This window comes from Coregonus clupeaformis, chromosome 7 (genome assembly GCF_020615455.1).
Source record: "Coregonus clupeaformis isolate EN_2021a chromosome 7, ASM2061545v1, whole genome shotgun sequence".
NCBI classification, from domain to species: Eukaryota; Metazoa; Chordata; class Actinopteri; order Salmoniformes; family Salmonidae; genus Coregonus; species Coregonus clupeaformis.
This window is the reverse complement of record NC_059198.1, coordinates 18,645,561-18,670,257: the sequence shown is the minus strand read 5'-3', so window position 1 is coordinate 18,670,257 and position 24,697 is coordinate 18,645,561. Positions and strand designations below refer to the sequence as shown.

At 41.9% G+C, this 24,697-nt stretch overlaps 1 protein-coding gene across 1 annotated transcript in view; it reads right to left on the bottom strand.

Annotated features, from left to right (window-relative positions):
• plxdc2b (plexin domain containing 2b) overlaps window positions 1-24,697 on the bottom strand; it is a 202,601-nt gene that overhangs the window by 145,840 nt on the left and 32,064 nt on the right. The window lies entirely within an intron of this gene.

Genomic DNA, 24,697 nt, shown 5'->3' with positions numbered 1-24,697 from the left:
ATATTTTCCTTTCCTCAAAAATGTAAAAGGTGATTACAATATAACTCCTTTATTAGCGCAATAATTCTGCTCTCTCCTCAATATAATTTGTAAGCCAAGACATTCTCAACTATTGACTTTTTTAAGTAGTTAAACTGAAATGAGAAACAGGCTATATTGTACACCAGTGGATCCTAGCAGCATAATTACATAGAACAATAATATTTTTTATGGTCAATAAGGCAGTGGTCCAGTGGTGGAGCCAAAACTCTGGTCTGGTCATTAATCTTCTGCCACTCTCATAACTCACTGTCTCAGCAGACTATTCCTCATTGCATTAGGGAGAAATTATACTACTTTGGATGAAACACATGCAGAATAGCATTGAAGCAGTGACTCAGCATATTTAAGACACACCAGTGGCCCATAGTCATACCTAGCCTACCTAGGGCCAAGAGTTTTTCCTGGCCATTTGATCTGACCAGGATAAACTCTGATCAGGAAAAATGTACAGTCACTTCACTAACAGTTCCAAACTGCTGTGCTGACTGACTGCATTCTCACTGCAGGTGGCGGTTGGTTCCCTGTGTTCAAACAGGTCACAGTGAGGACAGGACAGGACACACACACACACACACAGCAAGCACGCACTTGCACTAGAGGTCTTCACGTCCCGAAATGGACCTGGGGCTTTCCCACCTGGACCCAATATGCATAAATAAATACAGGTTCCGTATAAACCTGTTTGGATCCACACCCGGTCCGATCCAATCCGAGTGAGCAAAGCAGCAGGAAAATAATAGTTTTAACTAAAGTTACTTTATTAACCGGAGCTGATACAGTGCAAGAGGAGGGAGAGACGTGCCGCTCTAGCAGGCATGGGAGGGACCATACAGTGAGCGAGTGACTTAGGGAGCAGGAGGGAGAGGAGAGACAGCAACCAAGCCGATTCACGCTATAGTAGACTAATAGCTGCCATAGCTAGGTTATTTATTGTCAAAGATGATTGAGTAGTACCTGTCTTGGACTGCTTGTTTGAATCAAACCGGGACAAGAAGCTAGTTAAGCTAGCTAGACTAACTGAGGCTGCAGTTCAGAATATTACTCAATTCAGAATATTAAGTAGCAGCCAGCCTACCTGATGGCTCTTGGTTGTTGTAGCCTATCCTTCTTCTTTAATTTTTAATTCCGTAATTTTAATCCCATCTTCCATTGATTAAATATCTCCTAACTTTTCGCCACACATGGAGCGAAGCTCTATGACAGTAGCCTACTGCCGCTTTGATGATTTACGATTGGCCAACAACAAGCTACACACACCACACTCAACTCTCGTGAAAAGCAAGAGCAGCAGCATAAATTATACAATTTCTCTCTCTTTCTCTACTGCAGGAGTTGCGTTCGGAAATGCACGAGCCAGTTAAAATTACACATACTGTACCCGTGACAATCATATCAGATCCGATAAATTATTTAAAATTCTGGATCTGGACCCGCGCAGGTCTCGGGTACAGGTGGATCCACGAAGACCTCTAACACACACACATGACATAAGGCAGATCATCACTTCAGACAGTGTTATCCTAGAGCCTGCCTGGTCCAGGTTGATCCTTTTAATCACTTTCCCACCTAAAATACATTTCCCAGACTGACATTAGTTGACATTAGTTCAAAGCCTGCCTGCCTGACCTTTAATGTCATTCCAGCTGTACTAATGAGGTTAGTTGTATAAACAAACAACAAACAGCTGTTTTTTCCCCTCTCTCTCTCTCTCACTCTCTCTCTCACTCACTCACTCACTCATCCTCCCTCCCCTCTTTCCTCCCCTCTCTCTCTCTGGGCCCCAGATAGACCAGAAGTGTTCACCATGAGAGCAGGAGTAGGGAGGTGAGAGTGGAGTGGAGAGGCTTAACATGCTAATGGAGACTAGTGGAGGCTGACAGTTTCACTCTGTAATGAGCATCTGCAAAGTAAACAGCTCAGAGACCAGGGAGACTAACTAACTAACTCTCTCTCATACACACACACTTGCAGGAAGAACTGCAATAATTCTAAAGATGGTGCTGAGGACACTACACCGAGTCCAATGTGCTGTACTTAAATGTACTACTGGCTTAACTAAACCCCCCCCCCCCCCGTGAACTCTTCTCATTATGAAGTCTAGGCAGCTATGTCTGTTTGGAGTATGTAACATGCTGCTAATTACTATGCATGTGTCTCTCTCTCTCTCTCACACGTCCACCGAGACAATGTATGCTTGCAAGATGCCCTGTCAAAGGACCCTGTATATTTCAATCCAAGGGGAACTTATACATTCCAGGAACACACATAATCTCTCACCCTCCAAAGTATCTTTGTTAGACCCTTCAATATATATGGTGGAAAGTTGGCAAAAGAGAATACTTCGGAACACACCATTACTGGAAAATGAAGACCCTTAACAAATGTGTTTCCTGGAATGTCTTTCTCTGAGTCACTGTGAAGAAAGAACACCTGCGCTGGTGTCTGTTCATCACGCTCTCTGTAATGGCTTATGCTTCTCCCAACTGGTTCAGGGCCAGTTAACTCTCTCATTGTCAAGGAGAGACTCCATGGTCTGTGTTAGTCATTTTAGGAGGGGAAAGTACAGACCCCTGAGGAACACCCCGAATAAATTCGCAGCAGGACGAGTCTTCTCCATGGATGTTTGAGTTCCTTCAGCTTTTGTGTGAGAGGAAATATTCCCCCTCCATTCCTCTTTTACTCCCTCTGAATGCCCTGCATACCTTTGCTGTGACTCTCAAGAGTGGCTCTGCTCGCCCGACTCACACCTGTCAACACGACTAATCCACAAAACGCCAGGAGAACTGTATTTGGTTTCACCAAAAGCTTTCAAGAACATTTAGGCGATCATAAAATCTTGACGTAAAGGAGCTGTCTGCACCCCTTCTTTTCATTATCATCCTGGGTATTAGAGTCCTGCTGGTTTTCCCCTTTCTCTGGTTGTCTACCTGACTCAATGGCACTGACAGGACACTTCCGTACAAGGCTGGCCCATACTGGAGAGAGGAATGTTGTGTGTGTGTGTGCCCACAAGGAAAAGGGCTATTTTAGGCTTAGGGGTTAAGTTTAGGGTTACAATTAGGGTTAGGGTTTAGGCTTAGGTTAAGGGTTAGGGTTAAGTTTAGGGCTAGGGGTTAGGGGAAATAGGTCCCTACAAGGATAGTAAAACAAATGTGTGTGTTTGTGTGTGTGTGTGTGTGTGTGTGTGTGTGTGTGTGTGTGTGTGCGCGTGTTAACGTGCGTGGTGGAGGGAAGCCTTTTGGCTCTGACTGTCTCTTTTTCAGGGTGTCAGAGCACTCTTTTCCACCTCCCCATTGAAAGTAGCTCCATCAATGTAACAGGAGCCCCTGCCAAGCACATGGAGATACCTCCCTGGGACCAACTGGGGCCCTCAGGTATGCACAGAAACCCTGGACATATAGCCACCTTTATAAGGTGGGGCTGAGAGACTGAGGGGACAAGTGATTGTTCTGGGGTTGACATGTATAAATAATGATCAAAAGCCATTGAGATCCTATAAGACACTGAGGTCATAAATAACCTTCTGGGGACAAGGTGTACTGGATGTACCTAAAACTCAGTGATGTTTCATTTTGACTTTATTTCACCAGGAAGTTAGCCTTATGAAACCAGCCTGATCTCATGAGCGCAGCAGTCGGTCTGCTTGACCAGGTTACCAGGAAGTCCCATTGAGGTCAGAAAACCCAAGGGAGTCTCCCCCTGGAATCCCCCACAGCTAACTTCCTGGTGAAATGAAACATCACTGAGTTATTTATGACCTCAGTGTCTTATAGGATCTCTATGGCTTTTGAACATTATTTATCCATGTCAACCCCAGAACAACCACTTGTCCCCTTTGTGCTTTTCCTCTGAAAACTATTTTGACAAAAACAGCAAAAGGTGAATACTTAGTCAGAGAAATCACACATAATTGGATGTACACTGTGAAATAATTTGAAATTATGAGGCTTCAATTAGTATGATTCCAATTCAATGGAAGTAAATGACAATTATTTCTGCGATCGTGCCGGCGGGTTCCCCTTATTAGTGATCATTTAGTGAGTGGTGTTGGCAGGAGTACTCTGTCATCATCCACAGACACAGCTGGGAGCCTTGGAAAGGTCAGCCGCGGCGCTAGAAACACGAGCCAGAAAAGTCAGAAAAGATGATGATGTAAAAAGTAAATGGCGATGCAAACGACCTTCCCCTACCGTTCTTCCCCCTTTCTTCCTCTTTAACGTTTCTGAGCACAACGGGTGAGCGGGTGAGTGGCGCTGGTTCACATGCTTGAGTTTTCAAAACCTTCTTGATTTATTAATCTTAATTAATCTCCTGAAGAAGAAAAAAATAGTGAGGTTGTCCCTTATGGCTAGATGAGGGAGTGAGAGAGAGGGGAGCGAGAGAGAGAGAGAGAGAGAGAGAGAGAGAGAGAGAGAGAGAGAGAGAGAGAGAGAGAGAGAGAGAGAGAGAGAGAGAGAGAGAGAGAGAGAGAGAGAGAGAGAAAATGCCCCAAAAAGAAAAGAAGGACCAAGCTTTTCTGTCTAACTGAGAGGGGATAAGGGAGAAGAGAGTGACAGAAGGGTTGGAAGTATTCCTCTATGAGTTTGGATTCTCAAGTCTAACTCTCCTCATGAGTCTGTCTACCGTCGCTCGTCCAGGATATCGATTCACAAGATCAACACTATACTCCATAAAACACATCAGAAATAACAGTGTGGCACAGAGTACAGACACTCTGCTTCTGCTGGGTAGACATGAAATGAATACTAGATAAAGGTACATCATTATATAGAAGATAAAAGCACTGGGTGAGAGGAGATGGGGTGAGAGGAAAGGAAAGATGTACACTACTCGTACTTTCTGTCAGTCAATGACAGCAGCAAACAGCGAAAATGGCCTGCGCTCTGTCAAAAGAGAACTTGAACTCTCCTTGTCCCAGATATTCCCAAAGGGTATGTTTGACATTGGCCAGATGGGCTGGCAGACAGGCAAGGCAGACCTGATGCTCTCACACAAGTCAGAGCAGAACCTAACACCTGAGGACGTATAGGGTCACCCAAGTGCAAGGGCAGGGGCATGGACACACGAACACAGAGAGAGGGAAACAACGAGAGAAGAAAACAGAGGAAAAACATAGGTAGCATCCAAAATAGCACCCTATTCCCTATAAATGTAGTGCACTATATAGGGAATAAGGTGCAAAATGGGACTCATTCATAGATAGAAACACCTTCCAGGAGGATATTTAGCAGCCATGGTCAATCTAAACAGAGGCAGTTGCCAGATAAGCCAAGGCAGAGAGAAGATCTGACCGATGAGTTAATAGAGTTTTAGTGGAGATGGCTGTCCCTGTCTAGACCTGATCTCACATCAAACACAGTGCCTTGCAAAAGTATTTATCCCCCTTGGCGTTTTTCCTATTTTGTTGCATTACAACCTGTAATTTAAATGGATTTTTATTAGGATTTCATGTAATGGACATACACAAAATAGTCCAAATTGGTGAAGTGAAATGAAAAAGAAACTTGTTTCAGAAAATTCTAAAAAATAAATAATGGAAAAGTGGTGCGTGCATATGTATTCACCCCCTTTGCTAAGAAGCCCCTAAATAAGATCTGGTGCAACCAATTACATTCTGAAGTCACATAATTTGTTAAATAAAGTCCACCTGTGTGCAATCTAAGTGTCACATGATCTGTCACATGATCTCAGTATATATATACACACCTGTTCTGAAAGGCCCCAGAGTCTGCAACACCACTAAGCAAGGGGCACCACCAAGCAAGCGGCACCATGAAGACCAAGGATCTCTCCGAACAGGTCAGGGACAAAGTTGTGGAGAAGTACAGATCATGGTTGGGTTATAAAAAAATATCCAAAACTTTGAACATCCCACGGAGCATCATTAAATCCATTATGAAAAAATTTAAAGAATATGGCACCACAACAAACCTGCCAAGAGAGGGCCGCCCACCAAAACTCTCGGAGCAGGCAAGGAGGTCATTAATCAGAAAGGCAACAAAGATACCAAAGATAACCCTGAAGGAGCTGCAAAGCTCCACCGCGGAGATTGGAGTATCTGTCCATAGGACCACTTTAAGCTGTACACATCACAGAACTGGGCTTTACGGAAGAGTGGCCAGAAAAAAGCCATTGGTGTTTGCCAAAAGGTATGTGGGAGACTCCCCAAACATATGGAAGAAGGTACTCTGGTCGAGATTAAAATTGAGTTTTTTGGCCATCAAGGAAAACACTATGTCTGCCGCAAACCCAACACCTCTCATCACCCCGAGAACACCATCCCCACAGTGAAGCATGGTGGTGGCAGCATCATGCTGTGGGGATGTTTTTCATCGGCAGGGACTGGGAAACTGGTCAGAATTGAAGGAATGATGGATGGCGCTAAATACAGGGAAATTCTTGAGCGAAACCTGTTTCAGTCTTCCAGATATTTGAGACTGTTATGGAGGTTCACCTTCCAGCAGGACAATAACCCTAAGTATACTGCTAAAGCAACACTTGAGTGGTTTAAGGGGAAACATTTAAATGCCTTGGAATGGCCTAGTCAAAGCCCAGACCTCAATCCAATTGAGAATCTGTGGTATGACTTAAAGATTGCTGTATACCAGCGGAACCCATCCAACTTGAAGGAGCTGGAGCAGTTTTGCCCCAGTGGCTAGATGTGCCAAGCTTATAGAGACATACCCCAAGAGACTTGCAGCTGTAATTGCTGCAAAAGGTGGCTCTACAAAGTATTGACTTTGGAGGGGTGAATAGTTATGCACGCTCAAGTTCTTAGTTTTTTGTCTTATTTCTTGTTTGTTTCACAATAAAAAATATTTTGCCTCTTCAAAGTGGTAGGCATGTATCAAATGATACAAACCCCCCAAAAATCAATTTTAATTCCAGGTTGTAAGGCAACAAAATAGGAAAAATACCAAGGGGGGTGAATACTTTCGCAAGCCACTGTATGAGGTACTGGGGCTGTCACCGCTCCTTCACAGATTTACTCTGTACTCTCTTTGATAACACTCTTCACAACCAACTCTCAATTCATTTAATCAGTTAGAGCTGATATTGTGCAGAAAGTGAGTGCAGTTTTCACTGTTGATTATAATTACACTATTATAATGTATTGATTAATATTATAATGTATATGAATCTTACAGTAGTTAATTTTAGTCATAGTTTAGGCTCTCTGAGAGGATAATTGTTTTATGCTGTAGATGCCTCTGATTTGTCTGTTCCACAAAGTGTGGAGACAAAAGAGGAACATTAACAATAACACATGTGAGACAGACATGGAAGCCATGCACGCTCCTTTCAGACATTGTAATTATACAGAAGAAAGTGTGCTGTGTTTTCTACCTGTTTCAACATGTCCCTTGACTGTTTTCTACCCTAAAACACAGACTTGTTATTACCCCATAGAGCTGACATGGACAGATTAGAAGTCCTCCGGGGACAAACAGCACCTGTTCAGAGCTGCTGAGACACTGAAAAGAGATGCATTCTCGCTGCGTCCCAAATGCTACCCTATTCCCTATGTAGTGAACTACTTTTGACCAGGGCCCATAGGGAATAGGAAATAGTAGTGCACTATATAGGGACTAGGGTGCCTTTTGGGATGCATCCCTAGTGACCACACTACAGTCGTCAATTTACACTCCAAAAAATGCTGGGTTAAAAACAACCCAATTTGGGTTATTTGGTAACCCAGCACTGGGAAAATATTGGACAGAACACGCGCTTGGTTATTTTCACCCAGCCAGTTGGGTTGCATGAATAACCCAACAAGTTGGGTTGTTGGAATTACCCAAACAAGGGTTAATTTAACCATCAGCTGGGTATTTTCTACTCTCATGCTGGTTTGACCTAGCAGCTGGGTCTTTTTTAATGTAATCCTTAGGTTATTTTCAGGAGGCGTGGTTACTGGCGGTGTGGCTTTCAGCTAGATCTTATTGGCCACCTGTGAGAGTAAATGTAATTCCTGTTCATCATGTTAAGTTTACATACAGCAAATTCAAGTTGTCCTTATTTTTTTTACACATTCCTCTATAATATTAAGATTATTTATTACATATTATAATAAGGTATACCACCTTATTGTATCCCAACAATGGGATTTACATAGGCTTTTAGGGAACTCATACAATTCTGTAAACTTCATTGAATCTTCAAAAACGTCAGTGTTCAACCTTAACATGTGATAACTATACAAGAGAACAGATTAAGAGGAATGATGTTTACTCTAATGGGTGGCTAAAAATAACTATCTGAAAGCCACGCCCCTACTAAACTATGCCTCCAGTCATCTGATCGGACCCACTGGGGCATATCTCAATAACCCAGCACCAATAACCCAGCACCCAGCATCAATAACCCATCATTTTTTTTAAGAAAACAACCCAACTAAGTGACCCAACGCCTGCAACCCAGCATTTGGGTCAACCAAACACGCAGAGTGTAGAGTGGTGGGCTGGCTACCTGTTCTTCTTTTGAAATCTATGAAACCCACATGCACGTAAAAGCACAATAGCACACACTGGCTGAAGTGATCCCTGTGCTGTTAAAGTAGGGTAGACAGGGAATAAAACACACTCAAACTGAATGCAAATAATCTCTATGACAGTCACCTCTGGGTACATCCTGTCATCCTGTCTGTCATGCCCACACGATTGCTGCAGACATGTTGTTTTGTCAACAATTAGGCCCATCTTTCTAGATGAAGTCTCCGCATTACAAGCATCTGCTGAGCTACGGGGTGAGACTACAAATAAGATGCAAAGAGACTTCCGGGATCGACAATGTGTCCAATACTGTATCACATTATCCAGGGGGGCAAACATTTAGACATTCTTTGACACAGCCAAATGCAGAACTCCACAGTACAGATCTCCACAGTACAGATCTCTACAGCACAGAACTCCACAACACAGAACCCCACAGCATAAAGTAATCAAGGGCCCCTATGGACCCTGGTCAAAAGCAGTGCACTACATAGGAAATAGGGTGCCAATTGGGACTTAACCTAATGCACCCTAGCTCACTCAGGTACAGTTGAAGTCGGAAGTTTACATACACTTTAGCCAAATACATTTAAACTCAGTTTTTCACAATTCCTGACATTTAATCAGAGTAAAAATTCCCTGTCTTAGGTCAGTTAGGATCACCACTTTATTTTAAGAATGTGAAATGTCAGAATAATTGTAGAGAGAATGATTTATTTCAGCTTTTATTTCTTTCATCACATTCCCAGTGGGTCAGAAGTTTACATACACTCAATTAGTTTTTGTTAGCATTGCCTTTAAATTATTTAACTTGTGTCAAATATTTTGGGTAGCCTTCCACAAGCTTCCCACAATAAGTTGGGTGAATTTTGGCCCATTCCTCCTGACAGAGCTGGTGTAACTGAGTCAGGTTTGTAGGCCTCCTTGCTCGCACACACTTTTTCAGTTTTGCCCACACATTTTATATAGAATTGAGGTCAGGGCTTTGTGATGGCCACTCCAATACCTTGACTTTGTTGTCCTTAAGCCATTTTGCCACAACTTTGGAAGTATGCTTGGGGTCATTGTCCATTTGGGAGACCCATTTGTGACCAAGCTTTTACTTCCTGACTGATGTCTTGAAATGTTGCTTCAATATATCCACATAATTTTCCTTCCTCATGATGCCATCTATTTTGTGAAGTGCACCAGTCCCTCCTGGAGCAAAGCACCCCCACAGCATGATGCTGCCACCCCCGTGCTTCGCGGTTGGGATGGTGTTTTTCGGCTTGCAAGCAACCCCCTTTTTCCTCCAAACATAACAATGGTCATTATGGCCAAACAGTTATATTTTTGTTTCATCAGACCAGAGGACATTTCTCCAAAAAGTACAATCTTTGTCCCAATGTGCAGTTGCAAACCGTAGTTTGGCTTTTTTATGGCGGTTTTGGAGCAGTGGCTTCTTCCTTGCTGAGCAACCTTTCAGGTTATGTCGATATAGGACTCGTTTTACAGATACTTTTGTACCTGTTTCCTCCAGCATCTTCACAAGGTCCTTTGCTGTTGTTCTGGGATTGATTTGCACTTTTCGCACCAAAGTAAGTTCATCTCTAGGAGACAGAACGCATCTCCTTCCTGAGCGGTACGACGGCTGCGTGTTCCCATGGTGTTTATACTTGTGTACTATTTACATTTACGTCATTTAGCAGACGCTCTTATCCAGAGCTACTTACAGTTAGTGAGTGCATACATTTTTCATACTGGCCCCCCATGGGAATCGAACCCACAACCCTGGCGTTGCAAGCGCCATGCTCTACCAACTGAGCTACACAATGGTACAGATGAACGTGGTATCTTCAGGCGTTTGGAAATTGCTCCCAAGGATGAACCAGACTTGTGGAGGTCTACAATGGTTTTTCTGAGGTCTTGGCTGATTTCTTTTGATTTTCCCATGATGTCAAGCAAAGAGGCACTGAGTTTGAAGGTAGGCCTTGAAATACATCCACAGGTACACCTCCAATTGACTCAAATTATGTCAATTAGCCTATCAGAAGCTTCTAAAGCCATTACATCATTTCCTGGAATTTTCCAAGCTGTTTAAAGGCACAGTCAACTTAGTGTATGTAAACTTCTGACCCACTGAAATTGTGATACAGTGAATTATAAGTGAAATAATCTGTCTGTAAACAATTGTTGGAAAAATTACTTGTGTCATGCACAAAGTAGATGTCTTAACCGACTTGCCAAAACTATAGTTTGTTAACAAGAAATTTGTGGAGTGGTTGAAAAACGAGTTTTAATGACTCCAACCTAAGTGTATGTAAACTTCCGACTTCAACTGTATATGCGTATATACAGATCCATATTCAACCAGGGTAGGAACAGAATACCATATATCAAGAGTGACATTTGATTATGCAGATCATTTAAAAATATTAAAGTGGAACAAAGTACTCCCAATAGTCTTGTAACATGTTTGGGTCTGTCGTAAAAATAAAACTGTGTGCCACAGGCCGAGCGGAAGAAAGGCGAGAAAAACAGGCCATAAATAATAACACCCATCCAAAGTGTTAATTACATTCATGCGAGAGCTGGGGGAGATTAATTAGCTCAAGACTAATGTTGCGTTCACACTCTGGTCCACAGTGCTCGGGGAAACTGATCCAATGAAGAGGTCTGTCAGAGTGTGTGTTTGGGTGGGTGGGTAGAGAGTATGTGTGTGTGTGTGTGTGTGTGTGTGTGCGTGCGTGTGTGCGTGTAGGGAGGGAGGGAGGGAGGGTAACATTCTGGTTTAGCTCGAGATCCAAATTAAATTTGTTACATCTGAAGCAGCTTTCTCTCACTCGGGTATACACCTTACAGATCCATATTCAACCAGGGTAGGACCAGCTCAATAACGCAGTCATTGAAAGATGGCCTTACTTTAAAGAAGAATCCATTCAGTCTATCACCAGTATCCTTTATGGAGAGTATGTTGAAACTTGTTAATTATATGGAGTTTCCTGAGCAAAGGCATCCAGTCACAAATATACAGTCACAAACCTCAATCACAAACCTCAAATACATGGTCACAAACCCCAAATTCAGGGTCACAAACCCCAAACACACGGTCACAAACACGGACTCAAACCACCAGTGAGTCTGCTCTCACCACTGTGGCTTTCTTTATATTAGTGGTTCTCTATACTCAAAGACTGGTCAGTTTATGTATTGTACAGAACACACTGCACTTACTGTAACACACACACGTGCACACACACAACACACACAGAGAAGACATGGAGAGGGAGAGCGTGAAAAATAGAGAAAGAGAGAAGGAAAGAGAAAAAGAAAGAAATAGAGAAAGCGAGAAGGAAAGAGTCAAAGGAAGAGACAAAGAAAGAGACAAAGAGAGAAAGAGAGAAAGAGAGAAAGAAAGAAAGAGCTGGAGAAAACAACAAAGGGAAGTGAATTACTGCCTAACATTACTGTATGGTGTGAGTGACAGAGGACTTCAGGTCAGCCAGCCATGGAGTGTGTCATATTTAGCTAGATTGAGAGATAGTGTACAGGACAGAGTGCTGTGTGTGTGTGTGTGTGTGTGTGTGTATGTGTATGTGTATGTGTGTGCGCGCGTGCATGTGTGCGTGTGACAGAGAGCAGGTTCTCATTCTCCATGGTCTTGGGGCACTGAATAATTCTATCACAAGAGAACAAGCCTGGCAGGCAATGTATCATTAAGAATTACACACCACCTGTAAAATATTATACCACATCACTATTTGCTCCAGTGTATGTATAATAGTATGTTTGTTATTCACTGCAGAAAAAGCATGAGAAACATTGTCACAGAATATTGAACACTTTTCACATTAAAGCACTCTCTCATCGGAGCAACCTCAATCTCTTTTTTCACTCTTCTCTTCTCATATATTGCTCCCTCAGAGGTGTTGCTTAGCAGAGGCGTAAATTTAAAGTGGTCACAGCTGTAGTAGCAGTGAATGGACTGGGTTAAGACGTACAAAAAGCCCTGAGCTCAACTCAGACATACCACTTCACTTCAATACTAGTCCCTTCATCCCCTACACTTTCACCTATGTCTAGTGTGTGTGTGTGTGTGTGTGTGTGTGTGTGTGTGTGTGTGTGTGTGTGTGTGTGTGTGTGTGTGTGTGGTCTAACTTTACTATCCTTTTGGGTTCAGTCCCCAAAAGGAAAAATCATATTTTAGGCTTAGGGGTTAGGTTTAGGGATAGGGTTACAATTAGGGTTAGGGTTAGAATTAGGTTTAGGGGTTAGGTTTAGGGATAGGGTTACAATTAGGGTTAGGGTTAGAATTAGGTTTAGGGGTTAGGTTTAGGGATAGGGTTACAATTAGGGTTAGGGTTAGAATTAGGATTAGGGGTTAGGTTTAGGGATAGGGTTACAATTAGGGTTAGGGTTAGAATTAGGTTTAGGGGTTAGGTTTAGGGATAGGGTTACAATTAGGGTTAGGGTTAGAATTTGGTTTAGGGGTTAGGGTTAAGTTTAGTTTTTGTTTTTGTTCTAGGGTTAGGGTTTGGGGTTAAGGTTAAGGTTATGGTTAAGGTTAGGGTTACGGTTAGGGTCAGGTTAAGGGTTAGGGGTTAGGAAAAATAGGATTTTGAATGGGAATACATTTTTTGGTCCCCATTTGGATAGTGAAACCAACGTTTGTGTGTGTGTGCGCACATGTACAATATTTATTCTGCTTCTCACACTTTTCCATCATTGTGAGAAGTTATGCTAACTAAGACAAGGATCCTTAGAGTAAGAGAGGAGGTAGGGACATATTCTGTCTACCTGAGAACCCGAGATGGACTCAGTTCCCACGTCTCTACAGTACAGGAGTTGGAACAGGATCATTAGCTCAACCTTTTGATTACCATCCAGTGTAAGAAAACCATTGAGCCATTGAGTTTGATTCACTATTATACTGGTATATCAAATAACTTCACTTTGTGTGAATGAAAATGACCGTTGGTTGGATGTTTGGTCATTAACATTCATTCTCTCTCTCTCTCGCTCTCTCTCTCTCGCTCTCTCTCTTCAGAAAGGAAATGAGGGTCATGTCTCCCGAGTGGCGCAGTGGTCTAAGGCACTGCATCGCAGTGCTAGCTGTGCCACTAGAGATCCTGGTTCGAATCCAGGCTCTGTTGTAGCCGGCCGTGACCGGTAGACCCATGGGGCGGCGCGCAATTGGCCCAGCGTCGTCCAGGGTAGGGGAGGGAATGGCCGGCAGGGATGTAGCTCAGTTGATAGAGCATGGCGTTTGCAACGCCAGGGTTGTGGGTTCGATTCCCACAGGGGGTATGAAAAAATAAATAATATATACACTAACTGTAAGTCGCTCTGGATAAGAGCGTCTGCTAAATGACTAAAATGTAAATGTATGTCATTTCAAGCACATCGATCAACGTTGGTGCTTTGGTCTAAATGACTGGTTATACACTGCTGTCAATTTAACTGCAATCTCTTAAGAGGAGTGTCTGCAGCCAAACAGTGTATGTGTGTGGGGGGGACCCTGTTTGTGCCAGAGACCCCTTAACTGAGTCTATCTATCTGTGTGCGTATGTGTGCGTGCATGTCTGTGTATATGGTGATTGATTGACTCTGTGTGTATTGCCAGTGGTTTCTCTCTCTGTGAGGGTGTAAAGAGGCACAGTGAGGACCTTGGGCCTGTCTTCAGTCTGGCTGTTAATCCATCAGCATCAGAGAGCCTCTCACTGTCCCTCTCTCTACCAAAGACCCTCAGCACTACCCCATAATCAGAGTACTGTGTAAACACAAAAACAGAAGTCAGAAGTCAATGAGATATACAAGTGAAGGGCAGTTCACTTTCCTGAAAATAAAGATAGATTTACAATCGTTTACAAATGTAGCCATATTTGCATTCTCTGCAGTTCATTCCTGCTATGTTGTAACACCATCACAAAGCAACATTATAGAATATAAAAACCCAGGGTTGAGCTGCCGGTAGGCCTTAATTAGACAGCTTCCCTCTAAGCCGTGGAGCTCTCAGTAGCTAACTCAGAGTGACAGACAGACACAGAAAGCCAGCTAATACCAAGCCTACACCTAGGGGAATATCCTGGATCAAGCAAGGATTTTGCCTCTTAAATCCCACAACATTTATTCATGATTGTCTCTTCCCTTTTCCCAGTCAATACTAATTGATTATTTTGATAGGTTCTTCTCTCTTGGTGCAAGTGGGTGATCTGTTTAATTTCCACACAGAAGCCAGGTCACAATTATATTAATGAAATTATGAAAAATTCATAATCTGTTTTATTTTCATAATTTGATTAGATGAGCTAAGTTCTCACAACCAATGTGAAACCAAAAACATACATTCCCACAACTTCCAAGGAACCAAATGAACTAGCTGGGTTATGACTAGCCATATTTTACTATAAATGTACCACTAGGTGCTAAATCAGTGGAGCTGATGACACAGGGCCGATGACACAGCCCCTTACACCCCCCTCACCACCTCTTCTCCCCAGGCACAGTGTGTGTATGTGTGTGTGTCCTGTGGCAGATTCACAGTGACAGGCCCCTGCCTGGACATGACAGGCGACACATGGAGCCTGATATGAGAGCACAATCCCGCTGAAAGGCAGGTAATAAAGGGGGTCTCGGCTTCCCTAACACCGCGGCCGTCTCGCTAGGTGCCGGCGCTAAAACAGATTGCAGGGTGATTGACGTGATAATATGACCTTGTCTGACACAGACCTCTCCCAGCTAGCACATAATGTTCTAAGAATCATATGTTTCTTAGAGCTCGGTGAAAGCGGTGTTGTCCTATGATTATTTTGCATACCACCTTCCCACAATAATCTGGGAATGGTGCAGGACAGTTGCTTGGCTTTGGAACATTCTCAGCACATTTAAGGAACTTGACAGAATAACGTTATTTTTCTTGGTATTTCATTACTTTAACAGAACGTTGCCTAAAAGTTTAAACATATTTACATGTAATTACATTTTTGGTCATGTTCTAGGAACGTTCTCCAACTGGTTTGATATTGAGAATGTTCTCAAATAGTTCAGAGAACGTTAAGAAACAACCTTCTCCTGTGGGAATTTCAGTACTTCAGCATAACGTTACCACCAGGTGGACTCATGTTTGCATGATTAATGCCTAAGCAAATTAATGTCCTATATGTACTTGGATTTCAGAAAAGTTAATCCAAAAAAGCTAGCATTGTTATTAAAAGTCTTATTAAAATATTCAGTGAAAGTTAAGGAAGTTATTCAAAAACCTAAAAAATAACCTATAATTTATGTTCTCAGAACATTAACAAAACCTTTCAGGGAACCATAGTAAAACTAAAAATGTGTTCATAATGACATACAGTACCAGTCAAAAGTTTGGACACACCTACTCATTCCATGGTTTTTCTTTACTTTTACTATTTTCTACATTGTAGAATAATAGTGAAGACATCAAAACTATGAAATAACACATATGGAATCATGTAGTAACCAAAAAAGAAACAAATCAAAATATATTTGGAGATTCTTCATAGTAGCCACCCTTTGCCTTGAAGACAGTTTTGCACACTCTTGGCATTCTCTCAACCAGCTTCATGAGGTAGTAATCTGGAGTGCATTTCAATTAACAGGTGTGCCTTGTTAAAAGTTAATTTGTGTAATTTCTTTCCTTCTTAATGCGTTTGAGCCAATCAGTTGTGTTCTGACATGCTCTGGAACTTTGGTGACTACTAGGTATCTGGATGTTGCAATGTGTAGTTCATACATGCATAATTACTGTCTAATCTCAATTAGCCACAAAATCCCTAGTATTGAAAACAACTGTTTTTCTGGAAGTTGTGCCGCACCATTTTCCCTACAGCCTCTAGCAATTTGAGTTCAACCAATGAGCTTCAGCCTCTCGCCATATGAGTGACAGCTAGCAAGAGGCACATCATGCACACACAGCAGAGCGAGAGAGAGAACAATGACGTGGTGCACATACTGTATCTGCAATTTTGTATCTGCAATTTTCGGGGACCACTTTTGGCTTGTAAGCTACTTTCAGAACTACTGGCTAAAAAGTATACAAAAGTACCGGAGAATCTCTTTAATTGAGGGTCTCGGCTGCTAGGTTTGCAAACTTCTGACATCAGTGGTTGGTTGGAGGATTCCTGATTTCCTGTTTATTCCCTCAATCCCTCCCGACTTCGGGAATCTTCCAACTGGGATTTCTGGAAAAGCTGGGAATTTTGGGAATGTTACCGGAATTTTGCAACCCCACTCCCTGCACTGCTGTTGCTCAATGTAATTATTGGAATAGGCAGGTGCAAAGTCATGTGTCAGGAATTGACTTGAGTCCCATTTTGTTTTGTTTACACCTGGTGGTTACCATTTCCCAATAGTCAGTTGTCTCCAATGTTATGGGACAATCCCTGCATTTTCCATAAAGGAAAGGAGAGGGAGGGAGGGAAGTGGATTCCAGTCAGGACTACACAGCTGTGTAGGGGAAAACAGGTGCAGCCTTGTAAAACAAGACAATAAACAGAAAGAGAGAGAAAAAAGAGAGAGGGAAGGCGGGAGGAAGGGAGGGGAGAGTGAGAGGGCCAGAGAGGGCAGGGCTGGTAAGGAATTACCAGAAGGTTTGATGCAGTTGATCCCCAGGTCAAACAGCTGGACCCCACTTCTCACTTCTCCACACACATGTTTATGTCCACCCTTACCCAATGTCAGACTCATATAACCATCCATCCACTGAAACAGTTACTAGTAGCACCCCTACCCCCCACACAAGTATGGGGAGACGGTCTGAGGGCTGATGATCAGTGGTCGAAAAAGTACCCAATTGTCATAGATACCTTCATAGAAAATGACTCAAGTAAAAATGAAAGTCACCCAATAAAATACTACTTGAGTAAAAGTCAAAGTATTTGGTTTGAAATATACTTACGTATCAAAGTAAATGTAATTGCTAAAATATACTTAAGTATCAAAAGTACAATTATAAATCCTTTCAAATTCCTTATATTAAGCAAGTCAGATGGCACAATTTGTTATTATTTGCAGATAGCCAGGGGCACACTCCAACACTCAGACATAATTTACAAATGAAGCATTTGTGTTTAGTGAGTCCACCAGATCAGAGGCAGTAGAGATGACCAGGGATGTTCTCTTGATAAGAGTGTGAATTTGACAATTTTCCTGTCCTGCTTAGCATTCAAAATGTAACAAGTACTTTTGGGTGTCAGTGAAATTTTTTGGAGCAATGTAAGTAAAATTACAAAAAAATATCAATAGTAAAGTAAAATACAGATACCCCCAAAAAGCATTGAAGTAGTACTTTAAAGTATTTTTACACCACTGATGATATGATAGTCTCACCTCTCTGCCCTTTTGGAGAGGCTGAGGCTTACAGGCAGCCTTAACGGAGATTCTGTGATTGTTATCTGGAGTCTCTCTCTCTCTCTTCACAAGCCCTGCAGAGCCTTGGCTGCATCCCAAATGGCACCATATTCCCTATATAGTCCCTATATTATCTATGGTCCCTGGTCAAAAGTTGTGCACTATATATGTGACTTGTTTCAGGAAACTAGGCGTATGTCGCGCGTCACTACTTCACAGGAGAGCCATATTAACTTTAATGTGCCTTAATGACAAACTTGTATGCCATCTGTAAATACGAAAACAATTGTTAAATTTTGAGCCTAGTTCATTAAGCCACAGAAAAAGACAGCAACCTTTCCACTAGCTATGATTGGCTGAGATAATGAGTGGGCTGGACATGCCGAGAGAGGAGCTCGGAATGGTCTGCCATATAGAAGGCTTCTGTCTATTTGAGCTGGTCAGTATGTGTAGGTAATCCTGTCTAACGCGGCTTTTTAAAATGTGTATTGTGTAGTGGAGCTGCATATGTGTTGCTCTCCACTTTCTGGAGGATCGAGTTTTGAAATCAGTGGAATTAGAATATGATGGCTAAAGAGATGGAGAAAACACCTGTCTCCGGATTACATCTTCAAACAAAGGGCAACAATGCATGGCATCCGTGACAGGGAGACGCGTCCATCATGCATGATGATGTACAGTTGAAGTCGGAAGTTTACATACACCTTAGCCAAATACATTTAAACTCAGTTTTTCGCAATTCCTGACATTTAATCCTAGTAAAAATTCCCTGTCTTATGTTAGTTAGGATCACCACTTTATTTGAAGAATGTGAAATGTCAGAATAATAGTAGAGAGAGTGATTTATTTCAGCTTTTATTTCTTTCATCACATTCCCAGTGGGTCTGAAGTTTACATTCACTCAATTAGTATTTGGTAGCATTGCCTTTAAAGTGTTTAACTTGGGTCAAATGTTTCGGGTAGCCTTCCACAAGCGTCCCACAATAAATTGGGTGAATTTTGGCCCATTCCTCCAGACAGAGCTGGTGTAACAGAGTCAGGTTTGTAGGCCTCCTTGCTCGCACACGCATTTTAAGTTCTGCCCACAAATGTTCTATAGGATTGAGGTCAGGGCTTTGTGATGGCCACTCCAATACCTTGACTCTGTTGTCCTTAAGCCATTTTGCCACAACTTTGGAAGTATGTTTGGGGTCATTGTCCATTTGGAAGACCCATTTGCGACCAAGCTTTAACTTCCTGACTGATGCCTTGATATGTTGCTTCAATATATCCACATAATTTTCCTTCCTCATGATGCCATCTATTTTGTGAAGTGCACCAGTCCCTCCTGCAGCAAAGCACCCCCACAGCATGATGCTGCCACCCCCGTGCTTCACGGTTGGAATGGTGCTCTTCGGCTTTCAAGCCACCCCCTTTTCCTCCAAACATAACGATGGTCATTATGGCCAAACAGTTCTATTTTTGTTTCATCAGACCAGAGAACATTTCTCAAAAAAGTACGATCTGTGTCCCCATGTGCAAACCGTAGTCTGTCTTTTTTATGGCGGTTTTGGAGCGGTGGCTTCTTCCTTGCTGAGCGGCCTTTCAGGTTATGTTGATATAGGACTCGTTTTATTGTGGATATAGATAATTTTGTACCTGTTTCCTCCAGCATCTTCACAAGGTCCTTTGCTGTTGTTCTGGGATTGATTTGCACTTTTCGCACCAAAGTACGTTCATCTCTAGGAGACAGAACGCGTCTCCTTCCTGAGCGGTATGATGGCTGCGTGGTCCCATGGTGTTTATACTTGCGTACTATTGTTTGTACAGATGAACGTGGTACCTTCAGGCGTTTGGAAATTGCTCCCAAGGATTAACTAAACTTGTGGAGGTCTACAATTTTTTTTCTGAGGTCTTGGCTGATTTCTTTTGATTTTCCCATGATGTCAAGCAAAGAGGCACTGAGTTTGAAGGTAGGCCTTGAAATACATCCACTGGTACACCTCCAATTGACTCAAATGATGTCAATTAGCCTATCAGAAGCTTCTAAAGCCATGATATCATTTCCTGGAATTTTCCAAGCTGTTTAAAGGCACAGTCAACTTAGTGTATGTAAACTTCTGACCCACTGGAATTGTGATACAGTGAATTATAAGTGAAATAATCTGTCTGTAAACAATTGTTGGAAAAATTACTTGTTAACAAGACATTTGTGGAGTGGTTGAAAAATTAGTTTTAATGATTCCAACCTAAGTGTATGTAAACTTCCGACTTCAACTGTATATGCGTAAGATAGTTTAGCTAGCTACATTTTCAGATATTACATGTTTCTAATTTTGATAAAAAAAATTGTTTCAATTCAAGTTAAAGTGTACTGTTAGCTAGCTAGCTAACGTTACGTGTATGATGTTATTATTCGTATATCAGAGCCGTTTGCTTGGCTAGTTAGACTAGAGCCTGAACCTGGTTGGGTAGCTACCAATACCAGCAGATTCATGCAAGGGTAGTAACGTCATGTTTTGGCATTATGGTTCATTGTTTAACTAGCTAACATTAGCTGGCTGGCTCACTAGCTAATGTTGCGTGTATGATGTTATTATTTGTATCTCAGAGCCATTTGCTTTGCTAGTTAGAGCCTAATGTTAGCTAGCTAACATTGAACCTGGTTGGTTAGCTCCTTGCAGATTCATGCAGGGTAGTAAAGACATGAGTTGGCACTATGGTTCATTGTTTAACTAGCTAGCTAGCTACATGTCTTAACAAAAGACTCCACTATGCAAGTAACCATTTCGGGTGCATTAGGAAATTCTGTCTGAGTTTGCCAGAGCGCAGAATAACTGATGATCTTACGAACGCACAACACCCGTTGAATATGGCTGGTGTCAGTAAACGTTGGCAAAAAAGCGTAATGAAATTGTTGCCAGCAGAGCTGGTTAGGCTGTTTTCATGTTATCCAGAGGTAAACAATGAACCATTATCCCAATTTTGTGTCTGAAAGTAAATAGCAAGCTAGCCAATGTTAGCCAGTTAGCTTGGGTGCTTTACTGCTGTTGTGAGGTCAGAACGCTCAACCCTACTCATTGGCCAGAGCGTCAAGTGTGCGCTCTGAAAGAGATGGGTGGGGCTAAAGCTTACGAAGCTGTGAACGATGCTGAATGGGTGTAGACAAAGAAGAGCTCTTCACTAGGTACCAAAACATTCAAAGGCCATTTTCTAAAAAGTTAGATTACAAGTTTATCAACTTTCAAAGCAGAAATACTTTCCCATTGTTCCCTTAAATGCAGTGTATGATATACCATTTTGTAGCTCTGTGTCTCTGCTTTTATCCAACGTAAAAATAAAAAAACATTTCAAATTTTGCTACATAAGCCGAATCAAGGCGGTCAGTCACATATAGGGAATAGGGTGCAATTTAGGACACAACACTTGTTTGTTAAGCGTTAATTCATGCAGCCTTTCTCTCATTAATGGTGCAAATAATGTGTTTTTTGTTGAATAATATTACAGCCATTTCAAAGACAAAATAAAGTTAAAATTGGAGCCAACTCAACTCAATAATTGGAGTCAAGTTAATAACACTGATAGGCTTTTTAATGACAAATTAGGCAATCCCATCTGCAAATGTTTTCTTCTATTAACATAAGCAGCAGAGTGTGTGTGTGTGTTTGTGTGTGTGTGTGTCTGTGTCTGTGTGGCAACTGTTACTCCAGGCCCAGTCAGGCACCCAACAGCACACACCCACACTCACACACACAAACAAAAAACACACACGTGCAGACACACTGATAAGGACACCAGACTCATAGTCTCTGAGAGACCCTAATTTCTGTCATAGCCTGACTAACACAGCCAATTAAATGAAGAGTGGTCCATTGTGGAAACACTGTCTGCGTCCCAAATGGCACCCTATTCCCTTTATAGTAAGGAATAGGGTGCCATTTGGGACGCAACCACTGATGCCCAACCAGCAGCTGTCATACACTAGGGAGTGACTGTGTGCTTATAGGATCTTAGGTGACCATGAGTATAGTTTTATATTAGGAATGGTAGAGAGATGGATTCAAGGTCATTTCTACAGTATTTAGATATAGGCTTCGTTTCAAATGGCACCCTATTCCCTATATACTGTATGGTGCCATTTGAGACACCATACAGTATTTATCCCAATGGTTAACAGTAGAGTTGCACCTGTTTGGTGGGATACTCATAGCAGCCTTTTAAATATGGACACTGCAGGTGTGTCAATGAGTTCAGCATGACCCACTTCCTGAGCCCACAGAGTTGTTAGGAGAAGACGCAGGAAACAGCGGTGACAGACAGACTCACAGACAGACAGAAAGTCACGCTCCCTTTACAGACCCCTTTAAAAGGAGATAGGCCGCGTAATCTATACAGCCTAAGTCTGGTCATGTGCCCTCGCCTGCTATTACAGATCAGAGGTTTGCTTCCGGCCATAGAATTGGATAGAGGGCACAATAGATGAAGAGATTGACTAGTTTAGGCTTAGATTCAATCAGATCAAGCATTAACCGGCGATAGCAGACACCCGCATAGCGGTTGTTTTGGCGGGTCGGAGGTGGAACTGCGTTGAAGCCATCAAATCGGTGAGCAGCTGCTCTTGCATCATTGTCACGAAGCCATACTCCCCCCACTCGTGTTAGAAGTTCAGAACGAGAAAGTGTAGGCTACAGTGCCTTCAGAAAGTATTCACACCTTGTGGTACAAATTGGGATTAAAATGGATTTAATTGTCTTTTTATTAAACGATCTACACAAAATATTCTGTCAAAGTGGAAGACATTTTAAAAAAAGATTAATGAAAAATAAAATACTAATATACAGTATTTTGATTAGATAATTATTCAACCCCCTGAGTCAATGCATGTTAGAATCACCTTTGCAGCGATTACAGCTGTGAGTCTTTTTGGGTAAGTCTTTAAGAGCTTTCCACACCTGGATTGTAAAATGTTTGCCCATTACTCTTTTTTAAACTCTTCAAGCTCTGTCAAGTTGGTTGTTGATCATTGCTAGACAGCCATTTTCAAGTCGTGCCATAGATTTTCAAGCCGATTTAAGTCAAAACTGTAACTAGGCCACTCAGGAACTTTCAATGTCGTCTTGGTAAGCAACTCCAGTGTACATTTGGCCTTGAGTTTTAGGTTAGTGTCCTGCTGAAAGGTGAATTTGTCTCCCAGTGTCTGGTGGAAAGCAGACTGAACCAGGTTTTCCTCTAGGATTTTGCTGTGCTTATCTCTATTCCGTTTATTTTTATTAAAAAAAAACTCCATAGTCCTTGTCGATGACGAGCATATCCATAACATAATGCAGCTACCACCATGCTTGACAATATGAAGAGTGGTACTCAGTGATGTGTGTGTTGGATTTGCCCCAAATATAATGCTTTGTTTTCAGGACCAAAAGTTTTTTTTTACACTATTACTTTAGTGCCATATTGCAAACAGGATGCATGTTTTGGAATATTTTTTATTCTGTACAGACTTCCTTATTTTCACGCTGACATTTAGGTTAGTATTGTGGAGTAACTACGAGGTTGTTGATCCATCCTCAGTTTTCTCCTATCACAGCCATTAAACTTTGTAACTGTTTTAAAATCACTATTGGCCTCATGGTGAAATCCCTGAGCGGTTTCCTTCCTTTCCGGCAACTAAGTTGGGAAGGACGCCTGGTCTTTGGTGTTTAATCTGTGCTTGAAATTCACTACTCGACTGAGGGACCTTACAGATAATTGTATGTGTGGGGTAAAGAGAAGGGGTAATCATGAAAAAATCATGTTAACCACTATTATTGCACACAGAATGAGTCCATGCAAGTTATTATGTGACTTGTTAGGCACATTGTTACTCCTGAACGTATTTAGGCTTGCCATTACAAAGAGGTTGCATAATTATTGACTCAAGACATTTCAGCTTTACATTTTTTATTCATTTTTAAACATCTCTAAAAACAGAATTCCACTTTGACATTGTTGGATATAGTTTGTAGATCAGTGGCACAAAATCTCAATTTAATCAATTTTAAATTCAGGCTGTAACACAACAAAATGTGGAAAATGTCAAGGGATGTTAATACTTTCTGTATATAGAAATAATTATGCTCAAATTGAAAAATCATTAAACAAAATAATTAGGATTTCTATCATCCTAATCGAGTTGTAGATTAACTTGTAAACAAGGCTGCATGGGATTTCTGTTAATGCGACTCTGTGCAGCCAATGGCAATGTCCACTGTAGGTATAATGCCAGGAGCTACTTGTGGATTTGACAGCTCTAATGCAGTTCCACCTCCGACACGGCCAAAACAACCACTATTCGGATGTCGGCTAAAGTGGATCTGATTGAATAGAGCCCTGAACATTCTGATAGCCCTCAATGGTGCTGCCCATGCTGTCACAAAGTTGCTATGGTCAAAAGGTACGCTCCTGACCATAGATTTGGATAGAGAGCACAATAGATATAATAACTTTGAAGAAGCCATTATAGATAGAAGTAATGAAGAAGCCATTATAGCAAAGATGTAAAGAGAAGCACTCTATCCAACTCTATGGCTTCTGTCCTACTTTCCTCCCAGCAGCTCTGATTTCCCACGTCTCTTTGAGCTGACAGGTAACAGGTATAAAAATACCTGTTCCTCCGCTTCTTAGAGAAACACCAATTACCAGAGTTTGCTGCAGGATGTGTAACGTTAAATGAAACATTGTCAATTTCCTCTTTGATGCAAATGAAATGTCTGTGGATGCATCTATGTGTCTATTCTTGCTCTTGAGGATGACACGTGTTGTTTGAAAACTCAATACTATTATGTTGGCTATTTTTCACA